This window comes from Melopsittacus undulatus, chromosome 6 (genome assembly GCF_012275295.1).
Source record: "Melopsittacus undulatus isolate bMelUnd1 chromosome 6, bMelUnd1.mat.Z, whole genome shotgun sequence".
Lineage (NCBI taxonomy): Eukaryota > Metazoa > Chordata > Aves > Psittaciformes > Psittaculidae > Melopsittacus > Melopsittacus undulatus.
The window spans coordinates 69,173,957-69,186,757 of record NC_047532.1 but is presented as its reverse complement, the minus strand read 5'-3'; positions in this window follow the sequence as shown (position 1 = coordinate 69,186,757).

Below are 12,801 nucleotides of genomic sequence, written 5' to 3'. Positions count from 1 at the left end.
TTTTTGGTTGGGACAATTGACCCTGCCAGGCCTGGCTCCTGGCTCTCATTTCCCCTCATGCAGAGCCAGTGTGCAGGTCCTAGCTGGGTGTGCCAGGGAATGTGCTGTAGCTGGAGTACATCTGGGTGTTTCTAGCTGAAGATGAACTATGTTTATGTCTGAAGCTGAGCCAGTGGTAGCTGCAAGACTGAGCTCACTTGGAGAGTGCTCCCAGGGTGTCCTTGCATTGTCTAGAGCATGGATGATGAGCAGAGAGCTGCTGAGAGTGCTGGCCTGAGCCTTGAAACTGAAGATACATAGCAGTGTACAGTAGTATAACAAGGGAAAAGAGAAATGGGAACTGCCATTACAGGCAGTGCTGTGCCTTTCCTCCTTGAAATGTCTTTGGCTCTGTCACCTGCAGTAAGGAGATGGAAGGCAGTGAAGACTTGGTGTCAGGTTTGTTTCTGAGAGGTTTTTCATTTTCAGTGACAGCCAGATTGCTTCTGCCTGCTGTAGTTTGGAAGCAGCCCTGCAGCTCCCCACTGCAACCATGCAGCATAGATGTGGTGTGGGTCTTTGGCCAGCAGTGAAGGGGAGTTGAGAGGCCATGGGAGTTGATCCTGCATACTCCCTTAGCTTGCATGTCTAGGAGCTGCAACACCAGACAGTAGTTTGAGTCTAACTTGTGTAATGGGCTCTTTGGTTGTGATTGTTGCTTCCGAGATGTTAAATTAAGCCTTTTCTTATACTACTGATACGACAGTGACGTTGACCTTCCATTTTTCTATAAGTCTATGTCCTATATTTCCCATCTTACTGGGGTGTGCCTAAATCGATGGCTTATGTTGGGGGAGAAGTATTTGTCTTTTAGTGGATTTACAGTCATTTACTTATACAGTCCAGAACAGCTGTAGACATCAACAGCACTAACTTGTACACACAACACTTGGTAAGAAAAGGTTCTGCTGTCTCCACAAATGCTGTGTATATTTCTACTGGAGAATAGTTTTGCTTGCAGAGAGGAAGGGGTGTAAGTCTTGTTGCTTCAAGAATGCATTCAAAGACTTCCACTGAAGTTTGAGGATAGGGTGAAGTGTCCCTGAATTATTAATTTCTACTCTGAGAAGGGAAAACTTACGTGCTGCTCATGACTTTAAAAAGTGTCTCTTTGGGTAACAGTGAGTGCTAGTAAGATAGAGCCCAGCCACTGCTGGCATGAAAATGGGAAGGGTTTTCAGGTTTCTTCCATACCTGACTCTTCCCTTAAATTTTGTTCTTGAATTCCTGCATCATTACCATGGAGTTAATCATTTGGCAATTAATTTAGCAGACATCTGTTGTTTTGCATATTCTGTAACCTAATAACAGTTGCAGCCATTGGAAAAGACCATTTGCCAGTAAGTCTGAGATAATACGATGGTGTCAGTTCATTCCAGGCACAAAACAGAGACTGCACTTTCATCTTTGAGAGGAACCTTTCAAGTGCATCCAAGAATTCCACAGGGCAAATGCCAAGTCTCTGCATCTGTGTCTCCAAGCTATACTAAGACTTTCTTCCATTTCTTTTTGCCTCTGGGGATCCACCAGCCACAGTGTGTCTGAACTGATTGCTTACCACCAGAATCATCCGTGTTTTGGGTATCTTTCTTTGATATCTTCAACTCATCCCTCACAACATCATCTGAGGTAAGACTAATTAAGGACTGCTGTTTCTTCTCTTGGAGGTTAGTGTTCTTGTACTTCAGTGGCCTCTGCTTTGAGACTTCCTGACTAATGTCAAGGACTGAGCAAATTACTCTAACTCCTTGTCAGCTGTGTTCCTTTTCAGAAGTTTAATTAGGAGAGAATAACACAGTTTGAAATAAATGTAGCCAACCCAAAAGCCATCTCTTGCAAAGTGATTAGCTTGTTAGCAGTAAGGCTCTTAGGACTATATCTCTTCTGGAATGTTACAAGCTTAAGACAGTTAGCAGAACTCCTAAAGTCCCAAAATTCCTTTTACACACACCTGCATCCAGCTAAAAATATGTAATATCTGGTGTGTGAGTACCTGCATAGAAAACCAGCTTTTTTTTTTATCTTTCCTTTGCACTGGGAGCTGCCATGTGGGCTAAACCAGCATAATGTTACTGATGTACTTTAGAACTAAATCAGTACAAAAGTGTAATCATTTCTGTGCTCCCAGAGACTTACAAGCCATTCTGCAGAACTCTGGAACTCTCGTGTCAGCAACAGGGACATATACACATTTTTTTGTTACCCTGTGGTGCAGCAGGAGTTACTGATTGAATCATTTCAAGTGTTCATAAATTTCAGTGAAGCTGATAAGAAAAGTTTGAAAAAGGTAAAATAAAGCTCTTCTTTGTGCAGTGGGTGGTGAACTTCTGGACCTTGCTGCCATAGGAGTTTGTAGAGGCAGACAGTATGAGCAGGTTCAGAAAGGGATTTAGACATTCACAGAACAAGGGTCTATGAATGCATACTATGAGGACTGAACAATAAACCCTGTAACATCCTTGACACAACAGCTTTGGGGGAGTAAAAAGTAAATAGAAAACAGAGAATGGATAGGTTGTCATGCTCCCTCTGAATAATTTATCCTGTTGCTACTACCCAAGTCAGGATCCTGGGCCGGATGAACCGTTGGTCAAACCCAGGAGGCAGTTCCTACATCCACATTGCTTCCTTAAGGCCAGGCTGGATGTGGTTCTAGACATCCTGATCTAGTTGAAGATGTCCCTGCTCATTGCATAGGGGCTGGACTAGATGACCTTTGAAAGGTCCCTTCCAACCCAAACTACTCTATGATTCTATGATTTTATATGACTTGCATTTAAGCAGTGCAGGTTGTCAGGTTCAGCCTTGGGTCTAGAGGTCCAGTTCTTGACAAATCTGCACTCAGAAGTAGACTCTTTCTAGAGCCCTCTTACTAGCACAAGTAGCACAGTCTATTTCAGAACAGAGCTAAGACATATTGGCTAGTCTCTGTAGGGAAAATGGTTACCTTGACTTTTCCAAAGGAGCTATACTTCATAATGAAAATAACAAGAATCATTTCTCACTGAGTCTCTTACTTTCAGAGGTAATATATCTCTAGCCATTTCCATTAGTTCATTGTCCTTCCCCAGCGCTGTCCTTTGGCTCGTTGTTTGGCTTCAGTGTGAGGTGAAAATGGATCTAAGTGGCATTTGGCTACCATGTCTGAAACACTTGCTTAGTCTGAAAGTCTTTGTGAGTGGGAGCTATTTCTACAGCCACCTCTTTTTTGGAATTAACAGGACAAATCAAGGACAGTACATATCACAGCAAAAAGCTTTTTTCTCCTCATGTAGATACAATACATATGTAATTTATGAGATCCACACATCTTGGATTTTATTCCCCTGTGTCAATCCCTTCAGTGCTGGAAAATATTGCTTGCTTTCAGTGGGAATTTTCTTTTTTCCATTGCTCCTTACTGTGATATCCATCTCTGCTGTCTTTGTCACAGGGCCTATGCAATCAGAAATCTGTGTTTAGGGTCAGATCATCCACTGACAGACATGTGTTGCTCAGGCTCCAGTGAAGCTATATTGACATTCTTTGGGGCGGCATCTCAGGGAACACAATATAAAGTGCTTCATACTTCTTTTGCTGGTTCAGTGCTTGGAAGCAATCCAGCAAAACCCAATGTGAATTAAGAATGGAAACTAGTTCTCTAACCTGCGTGCTGGCTTAGCGATTACACGAATTAGCTGGGCATGTCTTTTTCCTAGTGCAATGCAAACATCTCCCCAGAAGCAAGTCGGTGTTAAAATATGCAGTTTTAAACAACGCAGTGTTAAAGGGTGAAAAATTGGTGTTAATCTTGCTTTCTCCTGACCCTGTCACCATAGTTGAATTTTCTTTATCAAAGAGAGTACATTTTAAGTGACTGTACCCAGTAAAACTCTCACAGGCTTTCGGTTCCTTCCATTAGCTTGCTTACTGATTGAATCGATTCCATCATTTGTAAGGTAAAGATTGAAGCCATCTCAGCACATCCAACACACAATGTAGACCATTAAGAGGTGTGAAAGAAAAGCCAGGCAGTTCATACACTAACCCAGTATAATAAACCTCAGAACCTGGCACAAAAGCAAACCCAGTAACTGTCAGAGAAACCCCTTTGGTAATAAAATGGGGCTTCACAGATTTAGAAAACACTGCTTCTAAAGCCTGTTTGGCACAAAGCATTCTTGTCACACTTTGCAGCAGCCATGATTAAAAACTATTTGAGGGTAAAAGTGTTTTCTGGTATTTATCACTGGGTCATTAACCTTACCAATATCAACATTTCTATTGTCAGCAAGATTAAAAAAGCCCGTTATAGAAAAATGAGCACATTGTATATAGAGATATTGGAGTGCTGATGAATTACCAGCTCTGCTCAGATATAGACTTCAATAGCGTACAGCCTTCAGCATAGTGAGAAATAGAGGATGAATTAATTGCTGTGTGAAGTATAATGCTGAATAGTTAGAGGCAAACTAAATGAGATGGTTTAGCACATGGGGAGACTTAAAGGTTTTATGCACAAGAGGAAGAATATACATCAGCTTTTAGTTCCTGTAGGTGATGCCAGTAATGATGGTACAAAGAAAAGCAGACCTGAGTAATGAAGTTTGTGAATCCAAGCCCATATTTAGATGTAGATGAGAGGGGAAGTCCAGGCAGGAAACGGGCTGATTCCATGCAGAGGTCAAAGTAGAGGGACACAGGGACAAGCCAGTGGGTATGAAAGAGGAGAGGACCTGACAAGCAGCACCCTATTGTATCTACCTTGTTCCTTCTTCATGTGATTCTAGATGAGGATAAGCCAAAGAACCACCTGGTCCTCTAAATTGTGGGGTTGGACTTGAGTGCCTGATGTGCAGAATTTGTACCCCATGTGGCAAGCACTAATTGTACCTGGCCATGCCTGTATCTAAAACATTCTGAAACTTGCTGTATAGAGAGCCATAGGTGCAAAACTTGGAAGAACAGTCTTCTAATTTCAAAGCCATTGCTTTTGCTTACAATATAATGGAAAGCTCAGGGGGGAATGCAGGCTGTAGAAAGAGAGGTGGTTGGGACAAGAAGGATAAAGGCTCACTGCATATTTCCATGGTATATTGTGGTAGAAAGGGGACCTGAGCCTTGCAGTGAGAGTTTTTACCATCTTCTCAGTGGCAGAATCAGGGAGAGTTTGTTTGGAAGGAAAGCCTTAGGAAAGAGCTCTTTTCTGCATCACAGGCCACATCTCCACTTGTTTTCACCAGAAGCCTTCCATGTCAGGTGCTCTGCAGGATACAGAAGCATCAGACTGCTTGTGTTTTGCAAGGTAAGAAGGACCAGAAGAGAAGGTCCCTGCTGATGGTCCTGCTGGCTACAGAGCAAGACCACCAACTGTTCTGCTCTCTATACAGCTTTTAAGTTATAAAAGTAAAGATATAACAGAGAGGATTTTTGTTGCTCTCTTTTCCCTCTGCTGGTTATTTTTTCTAAGTGTGTGTGTACATAAGAATGCTGTTAGGGGGTCATTTATTCCTGTCAGGTAGCTTTCATTACTGTAATAAAATTCACCTGTTTGACAGCTTTTATTTCTGGATTCTGAATTCTCATGCTTTTCTCAGGTTTCCTTCTGACCTCCAGGATGCATAAGGTGGGTGAGAGACATGTCTAGCATTTGTGAATGTCTTAGAAATACCAGAATTCAAAAAAGCCTGGCTGTTCCTGTCTGGTAGTTCTAATTTCAAGCTCTACTAAGAGCATGGAAAGACACTGCAGATCAGCACAGAAGGAAGCATTAGGTGCAGGCTGATGCTTTTCTTAAAGCATCAGTGCAGAGATGACCATAAAGGTTAGCTACGGTTGACAATTACATATCCTCCAAACCAGGTGAGGTCTGAGACCCACTAGCCTCCTCTTCCTTTTTCTATTTGCATTTGATCTGCTACTGACAGAGGCACCCACTCCTTTCTGCAATAGCAGAGACAGAGGCATGAAGTTTCTTAAGGAAACTTTACGAACAGACTCAGGCTGGCACAAAGTCCTGTTCAGGACAGTTTTTGTACAGGAAGAGCGGACATATTCATTTTGGGGGTTCCCAAAGGAAAACAACAGCATGTGCAGACCGGCTGAAAGGTGTCCTGCAGTGTATAGTAGGTCTGATGCTTTTTGAATGGTTACTGTGTAGGATTTACTCTATCATAATCAGAGGACTTGTTCAACACATTCATAGGAGTTCCAGTGAGTGCCAGGAGAGGACTGTGCCTATGTGCAAGGTCACATGGCTCTTGTGTGACAACTGTTTGTGCAATCCAGCCAGCTGGAGCTATAGCTCTGATCGAGCTGCTGCTCCTACTCTAGCCGTGCCTGGAAACCTTGAACAAATAGCCACACCTCAGAGGGAATGTACTGAAGTGTCCCTGCATACAGTGACACCTGCTTCTCCTTTTCTGTTAGATGTTTTCCCATTGCAGGCCTTGTTGGAAAAGGGGTAGTGATCTCTTCTGTTCAAATAGCAGGGGTTTCCATAAGAGACTGGGCAGGTATCCTGAAGTACATCACCCGCTGCAGAATTGTAGTCCATAAGAATGAAACCTGGATTGAAAACTGGATTGTTGTGAATGAAGAACTCTTCTTGAGATTAATGTGGTTTCTACTGAAGTCTTAAGATGTGAATTTGATATGTTTTGGAACATATAAGCATCTTTTCGCTAACTGGCAGAAGGGAAAGAAACTGTTAGAAGGTAGGGGTTTGATGATGCCTGGTGGAAAATGCCACACTCAAGAGATCTGCTCTTGGCTAAGATGTTTATACAAATCTGAAAGAGTATTTGGGGGCATGTGAAAGCAAGTATGTTGCCAGAGAGGCCCTGATATTCAAGATGAAGGGAAGCTACAGCAGCATGTATAGCAAGTACTATAAATATGACCTAAATGCCACAGAGTAAGAATCTGCTTGGCTAAAAGCCACGGAGAGCATCTGGGAAGGAAAATAACTCCAGACACAGAAATTCAGTGGCATGGAGGAAAACAGATGTGCAGTCCAAAAATGATAGTAGGCAGCAAGTTGAACCCATAGTGCAGTACGAAGGGGCAGATAAAAAGGTCAAGGCAGTCATCAGCTCTGGAAGCATAGATGGCATGTTACCAGAGCACAGAGGCAATAGCCTTTCTCCATGTATGTCCAGGAGGAAAAACATATAGGAATGTTAATAGGAGAGAGTGTAGGCAACTCAGAGTAATGTCAAAGACAGGAGCAATTAATGAGATAGAGATATATTTTTATAGTTAAAGAAAATAAGGAAGTAAAATGTTATGTGGCTTTAGCCCTAATTTTCAAATATATATGAAAAACTACTTAGTAGATTCTACTGCCCTACACCTTTGTGATTAAGAAGGCAGAGTGCACACCCATAGAGTCTCTAAAAAGACATGCTATCAGTGCCAGCACATGCTGTAAATGAAGCTGGAGGAGACAACCCAGGAGAAATCCATCAAAGATTATAGGCCAAATTCTATTGCCTTCACTTTCTGCACTTCCACTAAGGTAAATGAATTTGCCCAACGAGGTATTAAATGAACCATCCTGATTTATATCAGACAGAACCCTCGTTGAAGGCACCATTCGCAACAATTAAAAAGATTGAACTATTAATAGTCTGGATAATTGAGAGTGTATTGTCTGATTGATTTACATATAAATGTATTGTTATGTGTCAAAACATTTATTGTTAGCAATATAATATTGATGGCACAGCATTGATAAAGTCCTGCAGAATACCTGCTATTCAAACAGTGGCCATTTATCACCTGGCAAGATCCATAGGTTCATATCTCATTAAAGAGGTGGAAAATATTTTTCAGTGTCCTCCAGATGTCTGAATATTTCTTGTCAAATCCTTCACTAGCTTTGCTCTTTGTATATCCTGAGTTACTGAAATTAGGTTGTTTCAGCTTACTGACTGCTAGATCCACTAATGGAAGTGACTGAGTTGATCTGATACATGCAAATATGAATACTCTGACCAGTTTTCTGGAAACAAAACCTATTTTAAAGAATACATTTAACAAGTGTCTTGGGACAATTCATTATCTCAGATTTCTCTTGCTGGTTTTGGTTAACTTGAAATAGAGAGGAAGAAATACAAGAATAAAAGATAAACAGAAGGTGTGAAACTGAGTTTCCTCTTTGGCTATGTTTTATAAATATTTGATATTACCCCCTGCCTGAATAGAGCTTTGTTTGGGGGAATCAGGCAGGAGGTGTTTGGCTTTACCTGGTATCTACTTTGGCAGCACGTTTTGCTTCCCTGTTTTGTGTGACATGGTGCAAAAGCCATGTTTTGTAATTATAGACTTTTGGGGATGCCAGGCCAGATCCCGAAGCTGCAGAAGGGACAGGAAGACTTGCACTGACACAGCTGGCTTTGAACCAGGTTCAGTCTGTGTTTCTCTAAGTAAGGAAGGGACAAATATGATTATTTGATGAAAGATACTGCTTCTCATCTATCATCTTTCAAATTGCAGAGTGCCATCCCTACTGTATTTAAGACTAAAAACTTACAAAAATTTTGTACTTGCAACTGTATGTTTTCAAAGTAAACATGGAAATCTGATTATTTTAACTACAGTGCAGTTTCTGTAGCAGCTACTAATACATTGGTATTGTTTTTGCATTCCCGCTTTTGGACTAATATTGTTTTAAGTACTCTGTGTTTGTAAATGGAGTTGTCATTCTTGCAAAGAGCTATGCAGTGCCAAAGAACATTTCTTAGTGCTGTTTGTTAGTCTGCTGGCGAGTTAAGCACCTCTGCAGATGTCTGATAGCCTGAATTTGCTAGAACTTAACCTCCAGAAATATATCGCTGCTACCATAAACAAAACTGGTCCAAAATATTGCTGCTGACAATAAGCTCTAAGCCAGCAAGGAGAGATTTCAGTATCCCAAGTACAGAGTGGAACCGCTTGTTCCACCAGTGTTAAATGCCTTGGAAAAGGGTTTGTCATCTGACAGCAGTGACCTTGCCTGTCACACTTCCATGCGTGTGTGCCATCCTGTACCCTAGCAAAAGACACAAAAATACAAGAGCACTACTGTGGCCATTCCTCCTGGAGTCTCAACCTGCTTCTGGTCTTGTGTGGGTTGCAACTTTAAAAGGAAGAGCTAGCAGCAAATGAGCCGGAGTCACTTGCAGGCTTTTTCCCCCCCTCACAAAGCCTTCTGACCTTGAACAGACTTAAAGCTGCATTCCCCATGAAAAATAACTTCTACTTAGTGCTGAGCACGTGTATTTTTGCACAGACAAATAGACAATGTGAGTACATGCCTTGATCATTTATCCTCCTTGGAGGGCCATAAACCATGAGTAAATGCAACAAAAGCAGAAGATTAATAGTGGCTGTATAATGCTTTGCATTTTTCATAATGATTCTTTACAGATAGAATCAGTAAGTGTCACTAATTGGTAGGCACTTGTTCTTCGAGGGGCCTTGAGTTCTCTTCAGTAGAGTTGGAGGCCAGTCTCTGGTTCTGATGTGAGGGGGAGCTCCTAGGGAACTGCAAAGACTGTTATTTAACCAATGCCATCGTTGAGGCAAAGGCTGTGTGCAGTGCAGAGAAAACCCTGGTAGCCTGGTAAGATGTTACCAGCCAGCCTGTCTGGTGCAGGGGAGGTTGTTCAGAAACCCTCTGGTGGCTATTCAGCCTTGAGGACTACTAACACAAGGTTGGCCACAAGCCAGCTGTTGAATTTAACATGGATTTAGCTGAATGGCTGGGGCTGGCATAATGATATAATCCTGCAGTGTCCTGTTGATCTTTTGCAGATCATGTTGGCTGCTCCTGATCCTTGTCCCCTTTGGATGCAAGGGTGCTGTGCAGGAAACTGCTGGAAGCCTACCCAGCGTTGTCCAGACATTGTCCAAAGCAGCAAGTATGTGCAGGAATACCCAAAGGGATTTTTGTGGGGGTTGTATGCTGGGAAAACCACTTTCATCAGACTTTTATCAAATTTGTTGCTTAAATTGATTTACTTTTTTTTGTCCTCTTCTGTAAAGAATAAGAGCATATTGTGTCCAGTGCCCTAACTCTGAAATTACATCTCTGCTTATATCCATTATAATGCCAAGTAGAGGTACCCAAGCTACATCACTGCTGTTTGAGCAGGAAGCAATGCCAGGGCAACTGTGCTTTCAGTGCCCAGGCAAATCTGTCTCTTTATGTGCCGTCTGGGTGTAGTGCATGGGCTCAGACACTGACCATGCACTTGGGTGCTCCAAAGGGAGAGCTGGTACCACACCCTGCCCTTGAGTCCTCCTTCAGACCTCCCAGGCTGAAATGATGATGGGCCCAAAAGCCACGAGCTGGCCGTTTGGCTTTCAAAACTGCCACACACACACACTGCAAGCTGGTCCTGTTGCCAGCTCTCTGAAATGTAAAGCTTAAATTGATTTGGGCTATGCTGCCAGGATTTCCCCAAGTGAACTTGGAGAAAGTGATCTTACATAGATTTATCTGAAAAGCTGCCTAGTGGTGTGGATCTTTTCCATTTCTTGAAGTCCAGAATACCCACATCATACATCCCTGCTCATATTCTCCATAGTATCATTTAATGTCTCCCTTTACTGTGGAACTGTGCTGTTCAAATCTGAGACTGACACTGGAATGGTGTGTCCTCTGCAGAAGAGAATATGTGGGACAGATGGAGATGCAGGAGAGGGAGAACACATGGGGCCTTCCAACCTCTTTCTGTCTGCAGCCTTCTTAGTCAAGTAGGATTTGTCCCTTTGTCTTCTCCCCACTCCTAATTAAAAGCTCTTCTTAGCTGTGTTCTTCCCAAAGAGGCAGGAAATCTGGAAGGCAGCTTGTTAAGTTCAGGTAAACTCAGAGTTATGTCACTCTAGAAATGGCTCTGGTGGAGAGTAAGCCCATTAGGGCAAAGATGTCAGTTCCTTAAGTGCCTCTGAGGACCAGGCATGTGTTCTTTTAGTAGTTTCTTTACTTATTCCTAATTCTCTTCATTTTTCACCCTTTTTTTAGCTATTTGTGCTCTTGTCTCTGCGCAGCGTCTTGAACACAGTATGGCTTCAGTCTGGCTTCTTGGCACAGCTATAATAGAGGTATTTCTGTTACTGAGAGCAGTCAAATAAAATCCAGCAGGCTTGGGACATGAACATTTGTGGTCAGTCTCAAAACCAAAAGCCAAGTAAGCAGCTTTGTTCTTTTCAGGCAGATCATCAATTAGGGCCAAGATCAGTAACATGTCAGTATAGTTTCTGACTCCAGGCTGCTCTTTAAAAAACATCCAAGATACATAGACTATCGCTTGACATGATATGGATATTTATACATTTACCTTGAGGTTTCTAGAGAAGCTTCTGAACTCTCCAAGAAGCTTCAGAGCTCTCCCTGTTTACTATTTAGTGGTGACAGCAGGCACATCAATGTTACATATGTGAGGTCAAGATTTGAAAGAAAAGGAGGCAGAATATAATGAAATCCCATCCACTTAAACTAAGAGGAGTCATAACCTAGTAGGAGAATAACCTGAGCATTCATTACTGAACTGCAGCATCAGGTATTGCTGGGGTAATCAGAGATTATCGCCTCCAGAAAAACTGCATCTGAAAAGAGAGCCTGGCTGCCAGACAGGTATTTTGAAAGGGAAGGATGCTTCTCTGCTGCAAACCAAAGAACATATGCTCTTCCCTCTATGGTGCACTATATGGTAAAGAAAAGGAGCAGAGCTTTCAGCAGAGCTGTCCTGGCACACCAAGCATACATTTGATGTTCAGTGGCCTGGCACAAGTGGAAGAGCAGGGCTTGGATGATAAACATTTGAAATGGTGTTAACTGAGGCCACCAATGCACTAGGAATGAGACCTTGAGTATACTGCTAGGGAAAAAAAAATCCCCCACAAACCCCTATTCTCTCTCTATTTAACATTTCATATTCTGTTATTTACTTCTGTGCCCTATAATTTGCACCACTGCATGCTGGGGACTTGCTGAAAACAAAAGGAGAGCTTGAGAGGGCAGATTTCAACTCATGTCATATCCAAGCCAGTTCCCTCAACACAAACCTTTTGACTGCTTGTTGACTGTTTCCTGACTGTTCCACTCATTTATCTTGGGAATAGTTTACCAGGGCCTGTGCTCACTGTGGAGATCCCGGGTACTGAAACCTTGCCTTCATTGTTGCTTGTTAAAACTCTACCCCTGTGAGCTGACAGCTGCATCCTCTCAGGTAAAATGATCTTTTGCCAATGAAGTTTCTGTTCCGTTTCTGAAAATCCCTGTCTATGAACAGGAATCTGTAAGAAGGAAATATCTGAATCCTCCTTTAGGCATTAGCATAGGAGGTTCTTCTCTACTTTTCTAGGTAACATGTTGCCATTAAGTGTCCCAGTCTGTCCTCCGCCCCCCGTTTTAATTTGTTATGTGGCAAAGCTCTAGAGAATCAAGATCAATGCTGCTGTCCTTAATAGAAAAGAATTTCAGATGTTACAGGGTGATGAATCTGAAATGATACCCAATAGGTAAATGAACCCCCAAAACTATGTAAACCAGAATATGGGTGTGGTAACCTGCTGGAAATCGGGAATTGACCTGAAGAAGCCTTGGAGAGGAGAAAAGACTTGATTAGGCTTGCTAATGTAACTGCAATCAGCTGGGTGGGATTGGCAAGAGGGTTTGTTGCTGTATGATAGTGTGCAGCTGGAGCAGGAAAGGGTTTTGTCTGGCAGTGGGGAGAATGGGTCACACCTGAGAACTCCGGTTTAAAGTTGTAGTGAGAGTGGCAGTGCCACAAT